This window comes from Patagioenas fasciata, chromosome 7 (assembly GCF_037038585.1).
Source record: "Patagioenas fasciata isolate bPatFas1 chromosome 7, bPatFas1.hap1, whole genome shotgun sequence".
In the NCBI taxonomy this organism is placed as follows: Eukaryota; Metazoa; Chordata; class Aves; order Columbiformes; family Columbidae; genus Patagioenas; species Patagioenas fasciata.
The window spans coordinates 12,732,984-12,748,127 of NC_092526.1; positions in this window are offsets into that span (position 1 = coordinate 12,732,984).

Below are 15,144 nucleotides of genomic sequence, written 5' to 3' on the forward strand. Positions count from 1 at the left end.
TGTTGTTTCATCTCATTTAATGTGGGACTAAAAGGCAGACAGGCACCTCAGCACCACCGAAGGGTCTGATCTCTAATGGCTGTTTGGCAGAACCTGCAGGAAACCTCTGTCCAACCTCACTAAGAGCTCCTGGTCAAAACCACCCGTAAGCATCAAGAAATTCTGATGAGGTTGGCCCAAATGCACAATTTTCCACATCACTCCGGAAAACACCCTATTTGCTAGAAGACAGTCACTAAACAGAAAGGCCACTTGTTTCAGACACACACAGCCAGCTCTGGAAGATGTCAGCTGTCATATAAATTAGTCACTGTAAAATGGAGAACTCAAGACAAAAAAAAAAAAAAGGAGAAAATAATATGAGAGGCTTTTCTTGGTTCATGACTGGAACAGCTACTGTCATTTAAATTTTATTAGGAAAGATTAAAAGGAGCCTTGGAGTGAAGCTGCTGTGATGAAGTGGTCCCAGGGTCTCTATAACTGTGATTGGCACCATACTGATGTGTCAGCCTGACAAAGTTATGATAGTTATTACACTGGCCCTAAAACAGTCCCTTTTAGCTTGAGGCAAAATAATAAAAAATGGGGAAGAAATCTCCAGAACGCAGGAAAACTTAATTCAGTTGGGCATGGAGATAGACATTTACCTCAGTATTATTTTTTTTGGAGGTGATGTGGAGTAGATAGTCAATATTGTCAATCTGTACATGGATGATTCTTCTCACAGATGTCTCTGTAGTCTGGCCGGCCCACGCCTGCCTTCCCCTGTGGAAATGGGGCCCCAGGACCAGGCAGAAGTGGGCTGAGAAGTCTCTCATCAGTTCTAGACAGCGCCTGCCTTGCTCATAGCGTTTCTGTGTCCCCCCCAAAAAAGCACTGCAATAAGCTCCAAGAGTCAGGCTTGGCACTCGCGGAGCAGAGCCTCCGGTTTACACCCATCTTCACTCTTGGCCATAGGTAAGGAGGCAACAAAGGGGCCATGGGCTGGTGCCACCACCCTGAACCACTCTGGAGAGAGCGGTCACCTGAAAGTCCAAAATGCCCATCACCAGCCCTCACATTGCAGCTGTAAAAATCTGCACTTCTACAGGCTGCTGCCTGTGATATCTCTGCTACCCTCAAAATACCTTGTGATGCATTCAACCTACTCACTGACCGCATCACACCAGACATGCGAGCGTTATCTCTGGCCCCAAGAGACACTGCCTGCCTAAGCACAGCTAACAAACAGAAGCATAATGAGCCCTTCTCACCACCTCACAGTTGAAAGTGAGATCCCTTTTTAATAATAGCGTATTTGGAAGGATTTATAGGCTCTGGTTGTCTCAATACACAAATGACAGCATCAATCAGAGCCAGACAGTGGAGGAGGAAAGCGATACACCTGCTAGGTGAGGGGAATGCTGATGTAAGGCACAGGCAGCAGGGGCTGTGACTGGCAGGAGCTGAGGTTTGTACCTGTACCTTCTCATTTGGTGAGAGAGGTGGTAGTTGGCAATAAATATGAAAGAAAAACTGTATTCTGCATCCCAAGCATGTCTGGCTTGTATTTTAGGATAGACTAAGCCCCTCCGATTCATCCCTTCCTGTCTCAGGGACTCTCTACCTGCTTCTTACATAAAACCACAGGACCTCACAAGCCAAAGAAGAGGCTTCCTCCAGGTCTGTTTTCACCCAGAGCCACTCACTGCTCCAGAGGTGGCAGACGCAGGGGGCAGGTCATTGCTAACTGAAACCCTTATGATGCCTCCACCAATTTAAAGGCCGAACACACCAGGCAAAAACAATTTTCTTGTTCAGGGGCTGGAAAACCAGAGAGACTAGAGTTACAATAGCTGCATTCTTTAAAGACACCTTGAGGAAAGAAAAGCACTTTGAGGCAACCAAAGATAGGTGAGTAGATGATAATCCTGCACTGCAGTAAGAACATCCTGAAAAACATTACATATGAGCTCCATTTGGGGCAGGAGGTTACATGCCAATTGAGTGAACTGGTGATCCACAGTACATCTGCACTGGTCCCACTCCCTTTCTGTTCCCACACGTTGGAGGGGAGGAGCTGAAACACCAGCACTAAGAAATATTGTACAAGAACAGGGCAGATGATGCTCTGGAAAGGGACACAAGACTTGAGAGATCGTTTGTTTTCATCCTGTTTGATCTGCAGAGGCAAAGCAGAAAGAGAGTCTTCCCATCCAGTAGGATCATTTTAATTTGGGTTCACCCGGAGATAATTGTTTAATTTGAGCAGGTCAGGGGTTCAGTTTGCTCTGTGCTTGCCTAGTTATTTAACAGATAATACTTAATACAGTTTGAAAGGAAGATTATGCTCATGTATTTTCAAAGATTTCCAGCAAGACTCCTGGGCAACGCTCCCAGTTTAGAACTTATCTGGAAACTAGAGAAACCTATTGAGCTGGGAGTTTAATTGTCCTATTCCATTAGCTACTGTATGCATATGAACCCTCTGTACAATAAATCCTCTATTTTACTCCTGTGGCTGCTCTATTAAAACAATTACTGGGTAGGAAATGGGTTCCCAACCCACAGAAATTTTTACAAGTTTGAAAAAATCACATTTTCGAACAAAACCAAGGCCTCTCAAATCCTTACTGAAAAGAAATGCAGGTGCACCCCTGTGGCTGTGGGTTATCAACTGAGAGAGGGTGAGACTCTTCAAGTCCAGCTTGACTTCTCAGAGGTCTCCTGCAAGCAGGCTGCTGGGCATGCCACCATCTCTGCCGCTGGAGCTTCTTTGCACTCCATAAATATCACAGCTCCAACCAGTGACTTGAACCCAGCTTTCTCAGGGCTAACAAATATTTCTTTCCTACAAAGTAGAACAGTTTCAATAGGACAAGCTGATAAAAACCTGCCCCAAAATACCCATAGACCGGGTGCTTGAAGTTGGAATCCATTCATCCAAGCTGACAAAGAGCAGTCTTTCACAGGTCCTGCCGCTCAGAAAAGCGCTGCATCTCCCATGCAATGCACCGTAATAGAGCCTGCAATCTGTTCTCTGTGTGTCCTGGGTCCAAGCAGAATTTAATCAAAATTACCTCCCTTTTGAGAAGTATTTTCTGAGCAAAACTATTTCTATCAAAATATTCCCAGCCTTTTCAAGTACAAAAGCTCAAACCCGTTCATTGCATTGTGCATACTTTGCAATCTACCAGATCAATAGGCAATCTTTGTCACTAGCTGCAGTAAGAACCCTTGCTGCTGCTGACACTCCCTTTTTTCTGTGTGCTTTTAACAACAACATGTTTGCCTCCAGCTTCCCTTTGCTTCCATGCACTTTGCAGATGCAGTCATAAGCAAAGACATCATCTCATTCATGGAGCAGACACAGCAGAACAAGAACACTGAACATTTGCTTCTCTTGCAGAAGGGAAAGCTGAAGTCTCTTCTCATTCTGCAGGGCAAAAACACCCTCACTCTCCTTTGGTAGCAGCCTCGGTGGCATGCAGCCCCAGAAAGCCACTCAGGAGTGCAGAAGCATATTATGAGCAACTGGGTAGGCAGAACAAACTCCCAAATGGTGCAGGACTGAGCATGTCCACTTATGCTTTGCAAACTGCAACTGATTCATGCCTTCCACAGCACCCCCCACAGGAGAGCCTGCCCAGCACTCCCCTTGTAGCCCTCAAGCACCCTGCCAGGCCCAGGTCCAATATTTAGCTTTGCTGTCAGTGCCACTACCTGGTCAGCCTGGGGACTGGCATGTGCTCCACCAACCTCACATCTGCCGACTGCAGCAGTGGTGTGCCAGATGTGCGGCCCAACCCACAGAGCTCATTGTGAGTCATTTCTGCACCAGGGACATACAGGAGTAGAATCCACCAGGCAGGAGAGACTCCTTTCTTCATGGACATCCACAATCTGATGGATAAGCCAGGCTTTGAAGATGATATTATACATGTTTTCCAGACATTTATCGCTCTTTACTCTTATTAAACTAAGTTGTTACAGAAGGATACATCAGTTTCTCCATCAGCACATTCAAACACAAATAGATATAGTCACCAAGAAGTCTCCCTCAGTTTCAAGGAAAACAAACAAACAAACAAACACAAACAAGAGCAAAACCCCAACAAAACAACAAACAAACAAATGAAAACAAACAAAACGACACACACAAAAACCAAAGACAAACCATCAGCATTTCCCAACATAAAGACTTCACAGTCACCACCAGATCTTGGGAAAGAGCTGCAGCGGTTTCTCCCTCTTCCTCCAGGGCTTTAGGGCTCATTACACAACTAACAGATAGACAGAGTTTGCCTGTTAGGAGCTTTTTCGTAAGACAATCTATTTGCAATTCAAACAGTTTAGTACACAGCATGAACACAACACAATTTATCTTAACTGGAAACAGCTCCAATCTGGCACTTCTTGCCTTAGAAAGTGGGTCTCCCTCTCAGGCTGACTTTAATTACACAAAGCTCTGTGTTACAGGACCTGTGTAGAGAATGATGCTGAGCAGTTGCTACTCGAGGGGCAGAGCGAGACAGGCAGCCCTTCTGGAGGGCAGCTGGGAATATTACAGCCTATCCAGCTGAAGAGCCACAGGAGACAGTCACCAGTTTCAAGCAGTTCTTTGGCTGGAAATTGCTACTCACACCAAGGTACAAGCCAAATTCTTCCTGCAGGTGAGAGTAGCAGCAAACTGTAGCTCTGAGATAAGAAAAGTGTCTGGGAGTCCTCTCATCAGTCCAGGTTTATCATGATGAGCATCTGCAGCTTTGGATGATGGCTGAGCAAAAAAATAATCAAAACCCACAAAACAGGTTGACCTCAGGCAGTTTGAGGCTTTTTTTCAGGCTTTTTTCTGTCAACTCTGAGCTCTTCCCTCCTCCAGGTCACACTAAATGTCTTTTTTTCCTCCCTAGAAATTGTAGTGATTTAAATAGACATCACTTTCTACAAAATGTGTCACTTTTTTTTTTTTTTTTTCCCTAAGGCTGTCAGAACAAAACTTTCCCTGAAAAAGTTCTCTCTCTTCATTTTTGGTGCAAACAATTCACTGAACTCAGCCCAGATGCCCAAACAATTTCATTCCACAAAACTGGGGTTTTTTCAGCGAATTAAGTATTCCTCAAAAGTCATTTCCTCCTCTGCTGATGACCTCTGCCATTTTCTTCATTGATGTGGCAAGTAATAAAAGACCACTAAGTGAGAACAAAACTCTCCTTTACCACTACACAAGCGCTTCTACTCCCAGCTGCTTTTTCATGTTAGATACAGACTCCTCAGGCTCTCAGAGACGTGAAGTTCCTCCAGAGTGGGGAAATGACTTGCCTATTGTCACGTTGAGCCAATGGCAAGGCAAGAGATCTCTTGCATTGCAAGTCTCTATTTGAACCACAAAACACCCTTGAGAGGAAGAGATTTATCTGTACAGTTTCCTGATTTACAACAGAAGCATCACCACAGGGGTTATTGCAAGGAATAATCATCAACAGAAATATCAGAGTTGTGCCTAAAAGCACCAGATACAACATGATTGCATTGTGCAAGGTATCATTCCCATGCCGGTTGAGAGACAGGCCTTGGAGCGCAGGGCTTGCAGGCTGTGGAGGCAGCTGATGGATGCGATGGGAGGTGTTGGTCCCTCTCAAATGCAGAGAGGCAGTGACTCCACGACATTCATTCTGCACCCTCACAGCAGCAGACCAGCAGCTTACCTAGGCCAGACTTTCTTCCTTAATGCACATTAGCCAAGAAACCACAATTCATTTGTGCAAATCTCCCATTTCTCACTGGTTACTGTTGAGACTTCTCTCATGTCCCCACTCAATGCTGACTGCCAGCCGCGCAGAGTGGCAGTGATCAGAGTGCTGATGAGATTCCTTTGATCCATCAGGTAAAAACCATGGAAAGCACTCAAGGCTGAACCTGCATGAACTGAGGGAAAAAGGATGCAGTGCACCTTGCCTATTTCTAATGCCTGGGATTCTGTGAAATCTCAGCATGACTGCTAAATCGTGTTCCTCAGAAACCCAACTTCAGTCAATGCTTTGTAATGGCTGAGTGTGATGCCCTTCTCCTCGGAGGGCACCAAATTCAGGAGGCTGTTAAATGCAAACAGAAAGACCTGTATTTAACACCTCCCCAGACTTCATGGGCATGCCTGCATAGACAGCCACAGGTCCACCAGTCCCAAGCCCTAACCTGCCTGGCACAAGCCAAATCCTGCCTGGAAATATGAGGCAGAGTTGGCGCAATGCTGCCCGCTCCTGTGTCAAAGTCCCTACCCAGCCCCCAGAACCTGTCTGGCAGGGATGGTGCATGAGCACAGCACGTGTCCCACCGCCTTCACCCAGCCACAGCACCTTTCCTGTGGCTTTTTGCAAGAAATAAGATTTGTACATTTTTTTTCCTGCTTTCTTATAATTAGCATTCTGTTGGACAGAGCAAGTCCAAGGAGTCCCGAGGACATGGGGACCATGTGGCACACACTGCACAGCCACGCGAACACTCGGCCATCAGTGGGCAGAGCATTTTTCAGTAGCTGGCATGCACCTGATACGATACAGGTCTCTCTGTTCCTGAACTGTTTGAGAAACACAAGTCTTATGAAGGATAAATGCCCATGTCACCAGGTGAGGAAAGGGAGGGGAGAACAAATCCAAACCACAACATACTGAGTGCTTTTTTGGCTGTCTGCCTCACTTCTGCCAGCAGCTGCCTGCTGGCAGCCAGGAGGGGTCCAGGCAGAGAAGGCGTTGTTGCTCCGGCTGCTCCTGAGCCCCATTTTCACCCCGACTGTACTCATAGCACCAACTGTACTTGGAATTTTCCGTCCCAGCCACATGGAGGAGTCCAGGAGGTGGCGCCGGCCCCTCAGCCATCGCCGCTCTCCGCGCCGGGGAAGCCGCGGGGTTGGGGGCGGGCGGCACCTGCGGGCCGCACAAATAAAATACGAGGGAGGAAAAACGTCCCTGTCCCCCGGGGCAACGATTAAAATCAAATAGCCCCTCGCCGTGCCCGCAGGGGAGCAGGAGCCGTCGTCCGCGCGGCTTTCACTGCAGGTCGCGGTGGGAAAGGCGCCGGCTGGACGGGAACGGGCCGATGCTGCCCGGCACCCGGGGAGCTGCTGCGGCCTCTGCTCGCCCCTCCTCGCCCGCCTCCGGAGCCCCGCAGTGAGCGGCAGAGCCCCGGGGAGCCCTTCGGGCCGCCGCCGACCTCTCCGCGGGGCGGCCGCCTCCAACCCAGCTTGGCCGGGGCGGAGATCCCGGCCGGGGGACACAGGAGAAGGGGAAAGGGGAACGTACGAGGTCACCCCTGGGAGGGAAAACACCAGTTTTGTTCTGGGACCCTTCAGCTGGCAGGATTAACCCATGACCTGGGGAAATCAAGACATTCACTGCCTATAGAATGAGTTTTCCAGCACCAAATGAAGCATTCCAGGGAATCACGGGGTGAGGCAGCCTGTGGACACCCAGGCCTGGACCTCTGGCCAGGGGATGTTTATTTTTCCTTTGGATCAGGCTGCAGAGAAGTGCTCTCCCTGGCACTCTCCTCAGTCATCACTGCCTTTAAATCTTTAAATTGTCGCTGAGCGATTGCCAAGCAGCTTTGGTGCCAGCCTGGTGCTTTCAGGCTGTGACAGGAGTTCTGTCCGGGAAGGTTTGACATGATGGCTGGGACTACGTGCTTGCGACAGACCTCAGGAAATGCAGGAGAAAATAGCCACTTACAAGCAAAAACAAAAAAAAAATGCAGCATAAAGTTTTTTGTTTGTTTTAAATAGCTGGTTCTTTGGAACTGTTTTTCCTTCAGAGCTGCTGTTGGGAAGGCAGCCCTTGGGATGCATGGCAGCCTCTGGTGAAACTGGGGGAGGAAATAGTTCCCTTCAAGAGTTGCTCTTGTCTCACCCATACATAGATGGACACAGATAAACCAACCGTGGCAAAGAACATCACAAGGTGAACTGAAAGAGATCCCACATCCTTCAAAAACAACAAAACACTGGGCAACTGCCTGTTCTGGCACCTGGTCTGAGTGCCAGGGCACGTTATCCCTGCTGGAGGAGCAAGGCAGGAGAAGGTCCTTGAGAAGCAGGGTGGCAAAGTTCACAGGCTTCCATGTGGGACCTGACAGGTAACCAAGCCCCCCAGATACAGCACACATGCAGCTACCGCCTGGATGTTTGTACAACTGCTGTCAGGATTCGCTCAGGGGAAGCACCTTCTGTGGTAGATGTTTCATAAAGCCGCAATTTATTTGTCTTTCTTTGCTTTTCAATTTTTCTATCTCTGCTAGAAATCAGCTTCATCATCTAGGTGCCCAATTCCCAGTGTCTTGGTTAGAGGATCTGATTAAGCAAAGGTTTGCCCAGAGACGGTGCAAACTAGACTTGTGGTCAGGCTGGTCAAAGACGTTGAATTATTTGGAATGCCAAGTTTAGGCTTTTAGGAAGCCTGCAAGCACACAAAATGCAAGCACTTTCACCAGTTGGGGTGACTTAATTGCAGTTTAAAAAAAAATTAAAATCCTGTTCAGATTTAAACTTCCTCTTTGCTGGAGAGCACCTCTACCTCAGCCCATGTCCAGGCACCAAAACCTCCAGGAGAGGGGATGTTCTCAGGGTCTTTACACTCTTCCCATCATCAACACAACTGTGCTAATGCATAGGGGTGAATGATCCTGCTGGTAATCATTAGAAGAATGAAGTGCGGAAAGGCCAACCAAACCACACCAGTCATTCAAAATAAGCTGAGAAAGGGAACTTCAGACATTATTGTATATGTATCTAATCCTGTGGAAATTACTTTTCCATGCCTTGAAGAATGCCACTTGGATATTTGTAAATATAAGCTGTCATTTGAATCACACTGAAGTCAGTTAGAATTTTGCAATTAATTTAAATAATGGTCAGAATTTGAAATCTGTGTTACTACCTTGAGGCATTTAAAGATGCTGTAAATGAAAAATGAAATTTATCAACCATTTCTCTCTTGCACTGAATAAGTTCCCTTCACTGAACAATTTCTGTGTAACAGTTGTCTTCATCCTGTTGAAGTCAAGACCAGAATCTACAACACCAAATGGTCTTTCTTCAGAGCTGCCTGTATCTCAGCTCACACACACAAAGGAGAGTTAACAGCAAGCCTTGCAGACACATAGTTTTATCTTAAAACAGCTAATACATCACCAGCTAATTCCAGGAAATTCAAAGCAGCCAGGTCTCGGACCCTGCTCACACATGTTGCTTGTGATAAGAAACCACACTTTTGTATTTATGCATCTGTTTGTCTGTGTGACTGAACAGGTAAGCTGGTTTACTGCTAAACACGGCCTGGCCATCTCGTTTCCTCCCAGCCCAGTGTCAGCCAGCTGTACGCTTGCCCCTCCAAAGGGTAATTTTGGCACTGCTGGTCACTAACAAACAGTTGTCACGTTCTCGTCAGGGAGAGGCTGCACTGTGGCTGGGGATGAGTGAATTTTATGCTGTCCATACAGGGCCTCACAATTACATGCTTGATTGTATCATACCCTGAAAGCCTCAGATAAAGCCATTCGAGAAAGCAGTGTTCTAATTTCCAATTGGTTTCTTGTTCAAGAACTAGAAATGTTGAAAGCAGGAACAAGATTCTAGTCAGACGAATGCCTCTCTGCAAATTGCCAGAGATACACAATTAATACTAAACTGTTATTAACCCTGTGTACAGCTTTACCAAGCAGACTATAAAATAATCCGAAATTGTGTCCTTGCCAAACTCATCAGGACGTGCCTTTTCAATACAAAGACACCAATTGTTTGAAACAGCTCTTAATGAGTCATTTTGGGCCACAGATAAATGCTTTCTGCCTCAAGGGATTCAACTCTCCTTTGTCATGTGCAACAATAGCAAGGATATAGCCCTGGTTTGCTTTTTATCATCAATTTTGTGGTGTTTCCATGTAAATGCAGATAGACCCAGGCCTGGGATCCCATTTTGGCAGGGTGGCCCAGGATCAGAGTTCAGACATTTCTGCACCAGCAGCACTTTCCAACACCACCAGATCCGTCTCCTTCAGGACAAACTGGGAGCGATACCGGCTTGTTGCTGGGGTGGGTTAGTCAGCACAGCCTCACCTAATCCTGCTCACCCACCCTTTATTTGTGACTCAAACATTTGCATTTTATGTTTTTTCCTTCTTCATGGATGGTAGCGCCAGAGGCTGGAAGACCATACAGCTGGGTGGGTTATGCCCTGACAGGACTGTGAGCTTGGATATGTGACTAACTCAGGCCCAGAGGGAAAAGGACTACCTGGTGTGGTTCTCATGGCTCGCCTCCTTTTTGAGACGCTCTTTCTTTGTGCTTTGAAAGTGGCCACTTTAGGAAGACTGTGCCTCATTTCCTTTTGTTGGAAAGGACGTAGCAATTAAGTAAAATACTGTTGCATCAACTGGACCGATATAGAGAAACTGCATGAAGTGGGTGGGAGAGTCGTGCCCACTGGTTGTGGAGAGCAGTGCTGCAGAGCTGCCCCAGGTATCGCAGAGAGGGGAACAAGGGGAGACCAGGAGGGGGCACACAGGTGCCCCGTTTCTCTTTTCACCTCATGGGCAGCCCAAGCACACACCACCACACAAGGTAAGCCAGGTGTTCCTCCAGCTTGACTTCAGCACAGTCGTGCTTTCAGAGGACGTACCTGACGTGGTCCTTGCCGCTGAGGCTGAGGGACACAAGAGTTGTTTCCACCTCCCCCAGTCCAAAGGCTGTATACGTTGCAAAGGTGATTTTAATTTCCGCCCCAATGCAGTGGGAAGGCAGAGGAAAGGAACTTCAGTGGTTTACCCCATGAGATCAGGCTAAAAGCCAGGAGGGAGTAGTGGTGTATATTATCACATCCCCAAACCAAGCTGCAGTTTACACAATCCTAAATACTCTCTCCCATGGAAAGAGAGGAGGGAAGCTCTTGCTGTCATGAGGGCAAAGAAGCCTCGGAGACCAAGTGGCCTCATTTTCACTGGAACTGTTTTGTGTGCGGGTGAGGGAAGGCTGTAGTAGTGGATCAAGCTGGCTGGGTGTTAAATTGTATGGTTTTGTCACCTGAGAGCCCAGGAGAGGAGTCCTGCTGCCAAGCCACTGCGCTACCTTGAACAGTCACTTCACTTTATTGTGAGATGGCCAAAATATTTCCCTCCCTGCTGAGTGCCCTGCCACTATCCCCGTACACCGGAAAGGTGTGAGAAGTGCCAAGGCAAGCAAACTTGAAATTACTGTTTTCATTTATCTTGGAAAACAAATTTACCATTTGTACAGCCCCTCCTCCTTGTCAAAGAAGTACAAGGTGAAGAAAACACAGCTGCAACGCAGCCTCTCGCAGCTGAGCAGCGGTATCAGGCAGGAGGTCTTTGTGTGGTGTGAGCCGCTGATAAGACCCAGGAGATTCACAAGCCACCACGCAGCAGGGAGCAGTTTGCAGTCTCCGTGCTTCCAGCAGCCAACACACCTGCCTGGGGGTTGCTCTCAAGGTCCGAGAAAGCATCAGATCCATCCACCAGCACCTTCATACACATCCCATGGACACGGGCTCTTTGCCAACTTCCCATCAGAGAGGTGCTCCCGTTTAACTGCAGCTGAAGTTACCAGACAGTGATCATTCCCCAGTACAGCACAGACAACCTCACACATATGTTTGTTAGGTTTAGAGAGCTTTGTGCAGCATAAGCACTTCTTGTTTCCAGAACAGAGGTCATTTGGATCAAAGGCTCTGATGTAACATGGGAGATTCTTTGGCTCACTCAGCTCAGAACCTCTCTGCAGAATTACAAATATAGCTGAGACATTATTACAATTTTAACAAGTTTCTCTCTCGGGGACATCAATTATTCACCTGTGAGTAGCTGTTGTTTCATCACCAAGAGGGAGTCAAATGGAAAGTACAAAGGTAGGGATGGGTTCTAAGCTTTTAGCAGTCATTTTGTTTTACAAATTAATGGGGATAAAAAGTCCCCACTAAGCTTAGTACTCTCCTTCCAGGTGGTACTTTCTAAAATGTACTAATTGTGGCAAGGACTTCTGAAATAGTCTTGCATCCTTGGTTGAACATATCCACAGACACTGCTCATCACTATCCTTGACAAATACCATGTCCTGGTGAAGGCAAAGTCTGATTGTAAGGGGGAAAGGAGCTCAAATAAGGGACCAACACAAGTGTAGCTGCTAATCTGCATGGAACTTTCCCCACCTACACTCAGGTCACATTTGGCAAACATTTTTCATGACCAGCATCTATTAAAAAAAAAAAAAAAAAAAAAAAAAAGAAACGTTAGCTAACTGTTTCTATTGGTAACTATCACAAAAAATAAACAAAACCAAACAAAATCCCACTACAAGTTATCGTGCCGCACAAGAGTGGAAGTTGTTCCACGTTGTGGCTGGAGAGGATCATAAAACACAGGAATCTTTCCAGAAGAGTTACTGAAGGACAGCTAATTCCAAAATAGTTTGTCTGACCCTGATGATCTGAGTGGCCCATTACCTTGTGCTGCCTGTGGTGTGCCCTTGTTATTCCAGCAAAATCAGAAACCAACACAAAACCTGGTTTTATTTGAAGGGAGAGTCTCAATTGGACACTGGCCTTTAAGACAGCCTTAACTTTTAGGAACATTTCATAGTGGGAGATGTTTTAATACTGTGGTAAACACCTGGATCAAAGTTCTGGTAAAAGCCTAGGTCTTTTAATAAATTGTCAATGTGCAGAGAGTCAGGTGTAAAAAGGAAATTGGTTAAGGGACGAGTTGGTATTTCAGGCTGCAATCAGCTCCCATGTCTCTATGGGAGCTGTATATGTGGATGTCCACGAGTATTTATTCCAAAAATTATGGCAATGAAAAGGTGCAGGAAAAAGTGGGGGATTGCAGTGTTTATTGGAAACTCAGTACATTGAGGATCTTAGAAAAGGTACACCCAATTAGGTGAGCTCAAGTTTAATTCGGCTGCTTGCTAAGATGGAGTCATTGTGCAACTGTTTTGCAAGAGCATTGAAACTGGTAGAACAAGGTACACAGCATGTGGAAGTGAAACTAGAGAGATTAAAGAACAGTTTGGGTTGTTGTTGGGTCGTCTTTAATTACTTTTTTTAAGACACTCTACTTTTCTTTAAACTTTAAATAACAGTATGAAGAAGGCTTCATCTCTTAGAGTGAGCAAATAATGCTCTGTCCTGTGTAAGGACACTTATGAGAACAAGCCAGGCATGATTTTCGGAGACAAATGAAGTTACACAGAAAAGACAGCATATGGGAGATGAGAGATGGAGAACAGGTTCTGTAACAAGGGCCCCTGTTCAAAGCAAGTCAAGAGAGGTCTCGGCAACTAACTCACCGGCTATGTGTTGTGCATCAACAAAGCCTTCTCTGTTCAATGAAAGGTTCCTTCATCTTTGCCTCTAACCTCCATTCCTTCCTCACCACAGCAGAGGGATTTGCTTTTCAGAGAAGAAAAATCTGAGAACGCACTCATTTCTTCTATGGATTCAGAAAACCACAGAAACATCTAGAGCCTAGGCCCTCGCTGCTCCTGGCAGGCCAGACCCTGCACTAGAGCAGACGCAGCATGAGCTTTAAGAAAACCCTGTGTAAAGCTGGGATCTCCATTTAGGAGCTGAGCAGTTCTTCCTGCTGACACAAACCCTGAGCTCTGAGTCTGCCCTTCAGAAGCTTTTCTCCAATATGAGAATCTGCAAGCAGTAAAGTAAGAGCCACAGTAACAGATTATTTAGAGTTTTCCACTTATTCAGCCTATTTCCACGCGTGTAGCTGGTAAGCGAGGAGCTGCTGCCTGCAAATACCCAAGCCATCATGAATTATTCTTGTGCAGGAAGACCGAGATCACTTGGACCGTAACTGGAGAATCTGTCACCACAGTTTCATTGAGCTGGGCAGAGTGATAGGTGAGACACACGGGTCTTCCAATCCTCCCCTTGGCTGTGGATGACTACTCCTATCAAGTTTTAGGCCTAAACTGTGAAAGAAATTATCATTTCACTTTTTTTTTCCTGCTCATTTCAGTACATCTTCACCTTTTTGCATTTCCCCTACTTCCTCTAAAGCAGCAGAAATATGTACATCAGCAAAATGCAAACATTCTTATTCAAAACTTGTCTTTTTCTCATTCTTCTTTTTACATCTCCTCACAAAGCTGGTCTGAACTCCATACCTACTTAGACTGTCCCCAGCACCTTACATGGTTAGCTAGATGACCTCAAAAAGTGGTGAGAGGAGGAATTCACATGTACTGCAAGCATTTAGCCTAGGAACCATCATGAGTCAAGTCAACTTCTCTTTCTTCCTCTGGGCTTCTTTGTTTCTGTGAAGCCTAGGTGTCCTCATCTCTTCTGTTTAAGAAGGGCTGAACAGTCTGCTTGGCTGTTCTCAGAAACTTTCCTGTAGAAATTCTCAAGAAAATAAGACGTGCTGGACAGAAATTATACGATTTTTGTGGGCCAAAATCTTGAGAACCAAAGCACACAGTTATCTGAGATGGTATGTTCGTATGTGGTTCCCCAGAAACCAGTCAAGAAAGAGCCCACAAATAATTCTTCTTAGAATTGTCTCTGTTCTCAAGATGATTCACTGCCTGTTAACACAGAAGTGACTTAACTAAAAAGTCTTTTAATCTGAAAAATGTTTATCTACTGCCTTCCTCCAAAAAAAAAACCAACCAAAACATGAAAGCTCGTGCAATAGAGCTGATCATATCATGTGCCTAGACAGTGATCTGTGCTCCACCTGATGATTTTGATAAGCAGATATTTTCAGCAGTCCATGCTTAGGCATCAATATAATTTTCAGAGATTACACAGAAAATAAGATTGTTACTTACCAAGTGACTACAAAATGCATGGACATTATATTGAGTTTGATGCTTATAAACTAGAACTTCCTAAAGGGCCATTACAGCATTAAGGGCAGGGATCTCAAGAGGGAATGACGGATAGATAGAAAACCCCAACTAAATGGCAATGCCAGTGTTAGTCATGGAATACAGCGTGGCCAGGGCTGCCCTGAAGAGACCACCTCAGCCTCTCCACGTGCCCTGGGGCAGGGTTCAAGAAAAACAAAAGTAGGATGGAGCTCTTACGAAAATTGGAAGCGGCAGGGAAGGTAGTTACAGTTGATAGGCGTCCATAATCACCATTC